At 34.3% G+C, this 13779-nt stretch overlaps 1 long non-coding RNA gene across 1 annotated transcript; it reads right to left on the reverse strand.

The window, feature by feature from the left end:
• Positions 1-10700: 10700 nt before the first annotated feature.
• LOC133780458 (uncharacterized) lies at positions 10701-11198 on the reverse strand. Its single transcript, XR_009869332.1, has 2 exons — positions 11100-11198; positions 10701-10777 (listed from the first exon to the last, which is right to left on the reverse strand). It is a non-coding gene; the product is annotated as an uncharacterized LOC133780458 (long non-coding RNA).
• Positions 11199-13779: the final 2581 nt, after the last annotated feature.

Raw genomic sequence — 13779 nt, forward strand, 5'->3', positions numbered from 1 at the left:
TATTATATATATAATTTAAATTAGCTTTCTAATATATACTAGCATCATCAAGTGAACTTGATTTTCAAATAACAAAAAGTAAAAACAATCAACATTGTATTAACAATCCACAAATTAGTTTAAAACATTCAACACTGTCATCAACAACAAAATGTTCTTTAAGTATTCAAGTAGTCTTAAATATTCAACATATTGAAAAGTTACTACTTTCAACACAAAATATTCTACAGCTACCCAACACAAAGCCTTCAAAATTAAGTATCATTTTCTCCTCCAATTGATGGAGAAAGAGACATTTTTCTCCTGCAATAGCAGATAAAAGGTAAGGTATATGCTTAAAAAAAAATTAAATAATATGAATCAAATAATAAAACTATATACAATATAAGACCTAAGCAAGCAATACCAGGTGAACATACTTCAAAATTCAAAATACTGCTATCACACAGTGAATAGATACATATTACAGTAAATAAACATTAACATTTTTAGGTTAAAGGGGCCTCAATTTCACCCTAAAGATATCTCTGGTTCAGGTGCTTAATTACTGAGACAGCATGTTAAAAGTTTGGGAGATTTGAGTTACAAAAGCATTTAGAATGATACTATTATTTCTAGGGTAGATCCATCGAATCTCATATCTCATTTAAAGGAGAGGTGTAATAGAATATGGAGCTCAAACAGGTACTAAACTCTAGACCTTAAGTTATTTGGGCACTAACAAGTAATTAGAAAACAGTGATACATATTCGCAGTCAATTACGCTGATATAGTACAGTGTAGTGTTTACAAACGTACAGAAATTACTGTAGAATCCTCAACCCAATGCAAAGAAATATGAAAAGACTTTCAGTTACTACAAACTATGAGTTTCATTCGTATTAAAAGCCATGATTGATACCAAAAAAATAGATACACACTAAAGATATGCCAAGGTCCAATATAAATGTTTTCTGTGGAAGAAATCACTTCATCGTGTCTCTTTGGGTTTCCTCAACCAAAGAATTTAGGGACTGCCCCTTCTTTTTGTATCTACCATTACTGGATAGTGTGCTTCAATATATATTTCCTTCCTTTAGCTAGGCGGAGGAAGCCTAGTTCTATTTTCTTCCTCTTAAATAAATAATCTTAGCTTATTTATTAATATATACATATACATATATACATATATACATATACATATATACAATTTACATGCACAATCCACAAAATGTTGGTGATGAACGAATGTGTGAGTCTAAAATGAGAAAATCAGAAGACCAAAAAGGAAAAAGAACACGAACAAAGTAAAAGAATCTTTAAGTGCTGTTGTTGAATACATAACAGGCAGAGAAGTTCCTCAAATAAGAGGAAACAACATAATTTGAAAAAGGTTTTCAGTTCAATCATCGAGAGAATCCTTACAGTATTGCGAAAATAAGATACCAAGGAGACAACAGCAAATAATTGCATGAATTTTTTTATATTTTTTTTAAAGAAACGAAATTTTATATTACTTGTTAAAATAAAATACAAAGTAAAAGAAAAATGTTAACATCAGTTGGATATGAAATAGAAATATTATGAAATCAAAACCAAAGAGATCGCTAGAAAAAGCTAATAAAGAAACTTACACACATTCTGCTGGCCAAGTTCCTTCAGATAGGGATGATAAGAGGCGAATAAGTTCCACAGTCCTGAAGGGAAATTCACCTCCTAGGCTACAAAGAAGACACCGAATAGGACCATCAACAAAACTTTCTTTGTCCAAAAACTGACTGCAAAGTGATTCTTGAAAAATTTAAAGCAATAAATCCAATCAAAAACTACGAAGGAAAATAAAAATGTCAACTTTAATAGAACCATCAATGAAAATTCAAAAAAATTATCAATAAATGACCCTGAAAGACAATCATTATGCAGCCAAACCTCTCCCCAATAAACTTTGCAAAGAATATCCAATATCAAATTAAGGGTACTGTCTTCCAGCTGCAACACAGACAAAACAAAAAATATTAATATAAATAAAAACAAACAACTTGAGGTCATTCAAGATACTTAATCTAATTACCTGAATATTGATCTCATAAGATTCAATAAATGCATAAATAAAAGTTCTCAATACACTTCGATAACCAGCAACAGGACCCTAAGGAAACAAACAAATTGAAAAAAGATCACGGACTTGAAACTAATATTAAACTAATAAAGTGAGGGAAAAAAAAGAATTTGCATATTAGGTAACTAACATAGTTCAACTTATTACATAGGAACCTAGATAAACTAAAATAACTTACATCTTACTCGTTTAATAAGTCACTCTCGAGGATCTCAAGAAAAAATCTCAAAGATACAACTTCAAAAGCTTGACGAACATAGCTAATATGATCAATCTCTTGCATATAAAACGTTAATTAAATACTGTAACAGTATAGTGTAGGGGGGAAAAGAAAAGGGCAAACTGAAATGCATACCATTAAAACATTGTTTTCTTCTTTTCCCGGAAGTGATGAAATCCGACAAAGAAACACTGCCCATGTTAGAATTATTTTGTGTTAAAAATCAGTCTTTTTGACCCTATATAGGATAGACCAGACCCTAGCTCCTTAAAATTTGTTCTAATCAAGTTTAAAAATCTATAAGTGATGATCTCCAATGAAGAACATCTCATTTAGTCAAAGACATGCCTAAGATATAAGTTTGAACCTTGTCTTTTTAAAGTATAGGAGATAAATAAAGCTAGAATAGTTTAATTCTCTTATACCATATTATGAAAGAAAATGAAATTGTATTGAATTGAATGAATACAGAATACAAGTGGCACCAACATATACATGCCACAAAGAAGAATCAAGAAAAGTAAGATACAGTTCTATACTTAAATAAACTATCCGTTTCAACTAATTTAGGCATATAAGGTCCAGTACTAAGCTCAAAATTACTCTCAATAACTTAACTAAACTAACTGATTTAACTAAATTATATATATAAGGTCTAGTGCTAAGATTAAAGTATGTGCTATACTTACTAATGGTGACTTTGTACTGTACAGGCATTACAGTCTCAAACCCCAAATGCAACTCTAAAAGCTCCAAGCCAGAGTATAAACAGTTAACTAGAAAAAATTGAAGAAAGACATTTTCCCAAGTTAACAGTTAGAAAAAGAATATTATTACATACCAGCCAGTTATCCATGAAGCAAATGGTGACCATTTTGGGCCAACAAGCTTGGTACTCCAATAGTAGAGACCCCCAGAAGTAAGGTAAGAAGAACAAATCTCAGCCATGGACAAAGCAACCAACATGGAGAAAGAAAGCACACCAGAAAGCACTGATATGATCGAGAATGAAAATGCAAAGGAAAGACAATATTTGAGTGGGTCTATTAATAGTTTCTTAAATCCCTCAGCATCTGGGTTAATGATTCCAGCAACTGATGGTGTCTCCCTCAGCATCTGACTTTCTGAAATCCCAACTCTTTTCTGTTTTCACCATGGTTTTTTAAGATGTATACATTCGAGAAATCTAGCTTGAAATCATAGTCAGTGTAGCTAGTATAAGAGGATGATATTGAAAGTGATTGAACCCTTTAATAACCTGCCAAGAACACCAACAAAACGAACCAGAAAAAAGAACAAACAAAAACAAGAAATAATGCCAAAAATAGAAACAAATCACAAACTTTAATGAATGATAGAAACAGTAGTCAAAAGAACACCACAATATACATGGTTCAGTGGAATTGGCTTACGTGAGTTTTCACTATAATCAATCTAGAATAATTACAAGGCTTCATTACAAAGAGAAAAGTTCTCAGTTTTAGCTTTCTTTACCAAAAAAGAGTTTTTGAAATCCATCAGCATCTGGGTTAATGATTCCAGCAACTGATGGTGTCTCCCTCCCTATGTACACAAGAATATAAAAAAATATATTACTACTAGAGCTAAAACATAATTAATTCTAAGAAAACAAACTAGCACAATTATCGTGTACATGTTATTTTCAAAATTGGGTTGTCAAATTTCATGGCTAGCAAAGCAAGTTCTATCCGCTAAAAATCTCACTAACAAATACAAACCCTATTCAAAAATTTGGTAAAGTAACAAATAATACACAATAATAATAGAATCCAAAACAAAAATAACAATCTTTATTCATTTTTATCAAAAGTGTGCAAGTCCAATAAATATTAAAAACTAAATGAGTGATCCTTTGGTCAGAAATTACCATAAACCAATTTTAGTTTTCTAGATCCATTAATAATGGTATAAGTGGCTTAGTATTGATCACCAAAGGCATGCCTTCTAATGCATGTTGGTTTGTTCTGCAACCAATTCAACAAACCCAAATTTGAGACTAAGTGGCATGGAAGAGAAGATGTAGAAAGATCATGTAAAATCTTGCTATAGAACCAGTGAAGTTCTTTTATTTTTCTGAGTTCAATATAAGGAAAGCATTTATAATCAAATAATAAAACTAAACACTATAAATGAGGGAAAATATGGCCTAATATAAGACAAGCACTTTCAACTTACAAGCATCTTAAATCTAGGCTTCCTTGGCAATATTTTTATCATATAAAGTATATTTCAGCCACTAGTTAAACCTCTGTTTCGAAAACAAAAATATTGAGCATAACAATACATTTTGGATATTTTGATTAACAAAAAATCACTTTTTCACAGAATAGTTGCAGCTGTGAAATTTGAATTTTTTTTGCATGAACTCAACAAATGTAACCAGTCCAGGACAGAGAAAAAAGAGATAAACTGAGTGTAATGGGATGAGACAAAAACACACTAAAACAAAAACTATTGCATGATCATAATTATTATGGTAACCTAATAAAGTTCATTCATATATCATAGCTACAAATAAAAATATATCTAATTTATTAAATATAATTAATTCAACAACACAGTTATAAATGCAACTAGCTACACAGAGAACAGAGGACAAAAGATACAATAAGAAAGTGGAGATAAAAAGGCTAATGAAAGCAAAAGACAGATTCAAGCCCAAAATTCAAGCCTTATCATTGTTAATAATATAAGTTTTATTATTATGAAAGGGTAGTTTAGTCTTTTAGCCTCTCATTATTTTGGCTATATATTTCGTTGCTCTTGTACTCTTATTTTCATCTCTTTTGACATAATGAAAACCTAGCCTCCCTTTTGATTCTCTCTAAAATCTCCTTTGTCTATTTTGCAAAATTATCATGGTATCATAGCAATGTTTTTTTTTTTAGGAATTTGGCTCTGTCTTTGGCTTTGATTTTGAGGTTTTCGCACCAATCTTGGGGATTTCGCACTTTGTTCTATTTATTTGGATTTCGATTGTTCGTCATGGCTGGCACAAAAGATGATTCGCTTCAGTCCATCAATGCGCAATTGAATGGGTAGAATTATTCGTATTGACATTATGTTATGAAAAAATTTCTGAAAGGGAAACGTATGTGGGGTTATGTTTCTGGAACTTCCACGAAACCGAAAAACGATAAGGATGAGAGCTTTGCAGAACAGTTGGATCTTTGGGATGCCAACAATTTGAAAATCATCACTTGGATCAACAACTCGATTCAACAATCAATCGGTATCCAATTGGCGAAATATGAGACGGCGAAGGAAGTTTGGGAGCACTTGGAAAGGCTGTATACATAGTCTAATTTCGCAAAGTAATATCAGTTGGAGATTGACATTCGGGCCCTTCAACAGAATAGCATGAACGTTCAGGAATTTTATTCTGCTATGTCTAATCTGTGGGATCAGCTTGCTTTGACTGAATCAGCAGAGTTACGGGCATTTGCCCCTTACATTGCTCGGAGAGACGCACAACGTCTGGTTCAGTTTTTGATGGCTCTTCGAGATGAGTTTGAAGGTCTTCATGGAACAATCCTGCATCGCAGTCCTCTTCCATCAGTTGATTCGGTGATTAATGAGTTGTTAGCAAAAGAGATTCGCTTGAAGTCTCGTGTTGATAAAGGGGGGGTGGAAAAGGGGATTCTTCCTTCTCCGAATCCCTCTATCTTTGCAGTTCCTCATCGGCCAGCCTCCAACAATCGACACAAGACTCAAGCCAAGGTTGGCTACGACGAATGCAGTTTTTGCAAGCAAAAGGGACACTGGAAGGCTCAATGTCCCAAACTGTTGAACAGGGCGCAATCACCGAATCAGTCTCCTCACTAGAAATCTGGAAACCAACCTCATTGACCTCTTCACTCTATGTCTTCGAACATGGCAGATATTGTTCCACCTGCAGATTCTGGAAGCACTCCTAGTACCTCTATTGCTACACTCACAAAGCAGTTTCAAAAGTTCATTGCCTCGCAGCCACACGCCATGTCAGCCTCCTCACACATAGGTTTGCCTTCTAGTAGTAGACCAGGTATATCTTCTTCTATATGGGTCCTTGATTCTGGAGCTTCACATCATATGTCACCTAATTCCAATTCCTTCTTGTCCATTAAATCAGCACCCTTTGTATCTGTCATGACCGCTGATGGCACTCCCATGCCATTAGCAGGGATTGGCTCGATTTGCACTCCAAAAATGTCATTCTCTGATGTATATCATATTCCAAATCTTACTTTGAATCTTGTCTCTGTTGGTCAATTATGTGACTCTGGTTTCTCAGTTATTTTCTCTAATTCTTGTTGTTATGTGCAGGATCCTCATTCCAAGAAGCTGATTGGGACAGGTCGTAGGCAGGGGGGCTTTACATTTTAGATGAGCTGAGAGTTCTTGATGTTGCAGCTTCTAGTGTCGATTTGTCTTCATTTCGTTTAAGTTCGTCTTCGTCTAGTTTTTATTTATGGCATTCTCGTCTTGGACATGTATCTGGTTCACGTTTAAAGTACTTAGCTTCCACATGAGCATTAGGAAAGTTACAAACCCATGATATTTCAGATTGTTGTGGTTGCAAATTGGCAAAATTTTCTGCTTTACCTTTTTATAAGAGTGTTTCTGTTTCTCTTGCACCTTTTGATTTGATTCACTCTAATGTGTGGGGGCCATCACCTATTCTAACAAAAGGTGGATCACGTTACTATGTCTCTTTTATTGATGATTATACTCGTTTTTGTTAGGTCTATCTTATGAAACATCGTTCTGATTTCCTCGCAATTTATCATATGTTTCGTGCTTTTGTTAAAACTCAACATAATGTTGTTATCAAATGTTTTCGATGTGATCTGGGTGGTGAATATACCTCCAATCGTTTCTCTAAATTGCTTGCTTTAGATGGTACCTTACATCAAACCTCTTGTACCGATACACCAGAGAAAAATGGGGTTGCCAAAAGAAAACACAGACACATTGTTGAAACTTCTCGTTCTCTCTTATTGTCTGCTTATGTTCCTAGTGAGTTCTGGGGGGAAGCCATTCTGACTGCAGTTCATTCAATCAATAGAATTCTATCATCTGTCACTTCAGGTCTGTCTCCCTTTGAAAAAATTTATGGTCACGCTCCTGATTATTCTTCATTGAGAGTCTTTGGTTCCACATGTTTTATTCTCCGTCCTCATGTTGAACGTAGTAAGCTTACTTCTCGTTCTGCTCTTTGTGTATTTCTTGGTTATGGTGAAGGTCAAAAAGGATATCGATGTTATGATCCTGTTAGTCAAAAACTCTATGTTTCTCGTCATGTTGTGTTTCTTGAGCATATACCTTTCTACTCTATTCCATCGGACACCCCCAATCTACAGAAATCTGATCTCACTCGTATTGATCCATTTGATTCTTGTACTGTTGATACTCTTAACTCTGCAAATGTCGGTTCTCAGCCTGTCGAAGTCCCTTCTGTCCCTACTACTGCCCAAGATGCTTCTGAGATTGTGGATCCTGCTCCTCCTCCTCACTACCCTCAAAGAATTCGTAAGTCCACACAGTTAACTGATTTTTTCTACTCCACTTATTATGATTCTTTCTCTTCTTTTTTGACTTCTATTCACCAACTCTCTAAGCCCTCTTCCTATAAAGAGGCTATTCTTGACCCACTTTGGCAGCAGGCAATGACTGAAGAACTCTCTGCGTTGTACAAGACAGGTACTTGGGATATTGTTCCTCTTCCTGTGGGGAAGCGTGCTATTGGTTCCCATTGGGTTTACAAGATCAAGACTAAGTCTGATGGGTCAGTAGAGCAGTACAAAGCTCGTTTGGTTGCTAAAGGCTTTGCTCAGGAGTATGGGATGGATTATGAGGAAACTTTCGCTCTAGTTTCCAAACATACCACTATTCGTACTCTCATTGCTGTTGCGTCTACTCAACAGTGGTCCATTTCTCAAATGGATGTTAAAAAAGCCTTCTTGAACAGGACTCTTCAAGAAGAAGTTTACATGGTTCCTCCACCAGGTGTTCCTCATAATTCAGGAGAAGTTTGCAGATTGAAGAAGGCTCTTTATGGGCTTAAACAAGATCCCCGAGCTTGGTTTGAAAAATTTTCCATCGTGATTACTTCTCTCGGCTTCCACCCCAGTGCACATGATTCAGCTCTCTTTGTTAGGTGTACTTCTTCTGGCCGCACTTTACTCTCTTTATATGTTGATGATATGTATCACCGATGATGATGTGAATGGGATAACGGAGTTGAAAACGCACTTGACTCGTGAATTTGAGATGAAAGATTTGGGTTCCCTACGGTACTTTTTAGGGATAGAAGTAGCTTACTCTCCTCGTGGCTATCTTCTTTCTCAATCTAAGTACATTGCTGATATTCTCGATCAGGCTCGTCTCTCCGATGCTCGCACTGTTGATACCCCTCTTGAGCTTAATGCCAGGTATTCTTCATCTGATGGTGTTGCCTTGTCAAATCCCTCTCTATATCGCACTCTGGTTGGTAGCTTAGAGTACCTTACTATCACCAGGCCAGACATCGCTTATGCAGTTCACATTGTCAGTCAGTTTGTGTCGTCTCCCACTATCGTTCATTGGGCAGCTGTGCTTCGTATTCTTCGATATCTTTGGGGAACTCAATTTCAGAGTCTGCTTTTTCCATCTACGTCAACTTTAGAGTTATGTGCCTACTCATATGCAGATTGGGGTGGTGATTGTACTGATCGCAAATCTACCACTGGTTTTTGTATATTTTTGGGAGATTCTCTTATTTCTTAGAATAATAAAAAACAGACTGTTGTCTCTCGATCATCTACAGAAGCAGAATATCATGCCATGGCCTCCACTACCGCTGAAATTGTTTGGTTGCGTTGGTTACTTGCTGATATGGGTGTTATTCTCTCAGATCCCACTCCGATGCATTTTGACAATGTTAGTGCTATTCAGATTACTCGCAACTCCGTTTTTCATGAGCGCACGAAACATATTGAGATAGATTGTCATCTTACTCGTCACCACTATCAGAATGGGATCATCACTTTACCATTTGTCACTTCCGCTATGCAAATTGTCGACTTGTTTACGAAGGCTCATACTATTTCTCGTTTTCGTTTTTTAGTTAGCAAACTCTCGATGCTTCCCGCAAATGCATCGTGAGTTTGAGGGGGGATGTTAATAATATAAGTTTTATTATTACGTAAGGGTAGTTTAGTCTTTTAGCCTCTCATTATTTTGGCTATATATTTTTTTGCTCTTGTACTCTTATTTTCATCTCTTTTGACATAATGAAAACCTAGCCTCCCATTTGATTCTCTCTAAAATCTCCTTTGTCTATTTTACAAAATTAGCAATCATACTAAACCATTCACAACCCCTTAATGAAAGTTTATAGTCCCTAAACACATATTAAAACTATATAAAATGCCCCACAAATTCATAGCCATCCTAAGAAATGAAAACGAAAAATTGGAACTGTAAACTACTAAGGAAATCTATGAATTTGTACCTCTTACTGTGGTTGGTTCTTGGTGGTTCCTTCTTCTCCTCAACTTAGTCCACAAGGCTATGAAGAAACACTTTTTCCTTACAAACATATAGAAACCAAGTTAAACTTGAAGAAAAACAAGATAATATAAATATTTTTTATTAGTTTCATGAATAGAATTACAATAATTAGTCTTTTTATCTTAAAAATTATAATACTAAATACATTCCACTCATTTAGAATTCTATTATCACTAAATATGTAACAAGTGTACAAAGTTAGAGAAATAAATTATATAATTCTTTTTTATAATGGCTAGCTATTGGGCTTTTTCATTTTTGTTGGTTTATGTATATACATATATATATGCACACACATTTATGTTAATATATATTTATATGATAGTTTTATTACTTGATCTGAAATGATCGACTATTACTGATAATGAAAAATGTTGAAGGATGTTGAAGGATTAAAAATGCGGAAGGTTGACAAATATATTGAAGATACAGGCTTAAACATAAAATACAATTTATATTATGTTTTAACCAATAAGCTTTTGGCTCATAATTTACTTCATAAAACATTAATCTAAGCCACTTATATTGAAAACACGAACCAAGACATAACTGCTCATATTGATCAACCCAAACCTTCAATTATATTGAAACATACTATACAGGGCATTAATTAGTATTATTCATCGACAATTAAAATGACAATAATATGAGATTAATTATTATGAATGCTTTGAGCAACCTGTAGTGATCTAATCTCATCTAGTTGGAGAGCATTGATAATAAACAAATATTGATAATTAAAGAGTATCTGAAACTAAAGAATAAAAAACTTAAAAGTAAATAATAACACTAATCAATATCCTTATAAGAATGTGAAATAGAATCTCGCCTATAATGGTAGAACCTTTAAGGTTGGCCACACTTTGAAATTGCAACACCATTTCTTTTAGTAATTTAATCCAGTCCTGAAACCACATCAATTTATCATAAAACAATGATAAATAAACTGAGAACTTTTGATATTGAAAAACACAAATAAAATTTTACAGCTTTACAAGACTTACTGATCATTTCATGACAATCTGTTTTAATACTTATCTATATATATACACATGTAAGACATGAATTATACTAAGGAAAAAATAAAGATAAAGGTAATAACCACTCAATGACGATAAGGCAACCACTACACCACATCTGCCTATTCACCATAGAACCAAAACATTATGCAAGGAACAAGAAGTGCATAAACAACTTATAGAACTGAGGTAAAGCAATTACACTCACATGCATAGTCACATTGTGAAGCTGACAAATTAACTGTGGTGGCAAGTTGGGGTAATTGGGTATATGAGCATCGACTTCCTTGTTTGTGAAGCAGCAACCTGCAACCTGTCTAGAAGACCTTAATTAATAGCAGTTACTCACAACATCAAGGAATAGGGAGATGAAAAGTACAATATACCCAAGGAAAATAAGCACCACTTTTTAAGAAACTAAAACAGGAGATCTTATATACAACAAAAGAAGGCATCAATAATTTTTGAAGAAACTAATTAGAAAAGATAGTTTAATTTCAATTAATTAGTAAGAATATATAATTAGGTATACAAGTAACAAAGAGCAATAGAGAATAAATACATAATAATTTAATGATCATTAGGATCTGCATTTTTCCTAACTTGTGAAGATGAAAGAAATAACAAGAATGCATATTCTTCATCTTGATTATGTATTATACAGGTAGGGTAGGGCAGGGCATACACGTATATAATTTAGATATCTTACACCTCTATTGCTACATAAATGGCTATTGAAGGTAATGCATAGAGGCAGAGGTACATGATTAGAGTGGGCAGAAGGGAACATACATCATCTTGATAATCTATACACACCCCATAAAAAAAGCTGATTAAAAAAAAAAGCTATAATAATAACTCAATTTACTCATATGTCTCATTGAAGCATTCCATCAAATAGTTATTATGCATAGGTTAAGCAAAGCTTAGTTTTATATAATAAAACTAGTTTAAGCAGTGAAACAAAACAAAACTTACAGATAAATTGACTCAAACATCAATTAACATAAATACACTCTATACATACGAGTTTAGCCTACATACAAACATTCATTTATATTCCCAAAACACACCACATTTGAACATAGAAACAGAGATCACTATTATCATGGTTGCAATAATAAAATTAACAAAGAGAACATTAATGATGAATCATTGATCAGTGATGAAAAAGCAGCAGTGTTCTTCTTCCTCAAACTGATAATAAAAATTTATCACTTTTCGGCTATTGGATAAAATCCTCACATGTTTCAAGAACCCAATAAACAACCCAGTAACTCAACCACCCACAATTTCCATTAAATTAAGCCAAAAATTGAAATAAATAAAGGAAAGGAATAGCCAGATGAAAGAAAAGAAAGAAAAGGTAAAAATTTGACCTTCTTAATCTGCTCCTTGAGTGAAAGCAGAGGCCCATGAACAAACCCTGAAAGTAGTACTCACACTTAATCTTCTTCTTCTGTTCCAAGCTAACAACCACGCTTGGTTTTTCACTCATTTCCTTTTGAATTTCTTTGTTTCCAGTAGCTTGAGTTGAAGAGCTCCCCACTGATGGGGTGTGGCCATGGAAGTCAAAGATCGAGCACAAACAAAGGAGAATGTCATCCTCTCAAAGGTTAGGTTTGGGTGTTTCAGAGTTGAGGAAGAAGAACTGGGTTTGGAATGAGATTGGAAATGAGGAGGTTTTTTCACTTTTGGAAAAGTGACTGAAACTATTCTAAAGTTAGATAAAAAAAAATAACGTGTTTTACTTTGAGCGGGCTTTCCCTGAAAAGATGTCGCCTTTTTATTTCATTTCCCTCTTTTTCATTACCGATTTTTTTACTTTACTTATTAGTTATTATAATACTTTTTCAATAAAGTTATATTCTTGTGTTGTAGAAAGGGTTATTTGTTGTAGTATGTGATTACGTCACTTTATATACGATTAGCTATATTCTCATGATTTAATTGAATTTTATATTAAACAAATAATCATGAAAATAAAACATGTGAGCAAAGTGATTGACCAAGTCAAAAAATGATTTCTATTCTTTTATTGATAATAAATGAGATTACAAAGAAATTGGGTTTTAATTAGGGCATAAAACCCTATCAAACTCCCACTGGCACTAATTGAAACTAATGCCTTAATTCTACTAATCTCATTTCCTTGATATGCTTATCAATTGTAGCTTCTGGTAGTGTCTTTGTAAACAGATCTGGAAGATTGTCTTCAAATGCAATCTTCATAACCTCACATCTTCCCTGCCACATATTCTCGAATAATGTGATAATTCCTTTCTATATGCTTACTCCTCTTGTGACTACGAGGTTCTTTCAAGTTGGCTATAATTCATTTATTGTCACAAAACAACACAAGTGGTTTATCCATTTCTGGAATGACACCATGATCCGAATAGAACTTCTTTAGCCAGACTATTTCCTTAGCTGCTTCTAACACGGCTATGTACTCAGCCTGCATGGTGGAATCTGAGATTGCAGACTGCTTTATGCTTCTCCATATCACAGCTCCACCCCCAAGAGTAAACACCATTCTAGAAGTATACTTCCTGTCATCGATATCAGTCTAAAAATCTGAATTGGTGTAGCCTACAGGGTTTAGAACACCACCCTTGTAGACTAACATACAATCCCTAGTCAGCCTTAAATACTTCAGGATAAGCTTAACTGCTATTCAATGTTCTGGTCCTGGGTTTGACTGATACCTGCTCACTACTCCCACTGCGTAGCAGATATCTGGTCTAGTACACAACATAGCATACATTAGACTTCCAACTATAGATGCGTAAGGAACTTTTCTCATTGTATCTTCCTCTTTAGGAGTCTAGGGAGATTGCTTTTTTGAAAGATGAATTCCATGGCGGGACGGTAAACGTCCTTTCTTG

This window comes from Humulus lupulus, chromosome 5 (genome assembly GCF_963169125.1).
Source record: "Humulus lupulus chromosome 5, drHumLupu1.1, whole genome shotgun sequence".
Classification (NCBI taxonomy): domain Eukaryota; kingdom Viridiplantae; phylum Streptophyta; class Magnoliopsida; order Rosales; family Cannabaceae; genus Humulus; species Humulus lupulus.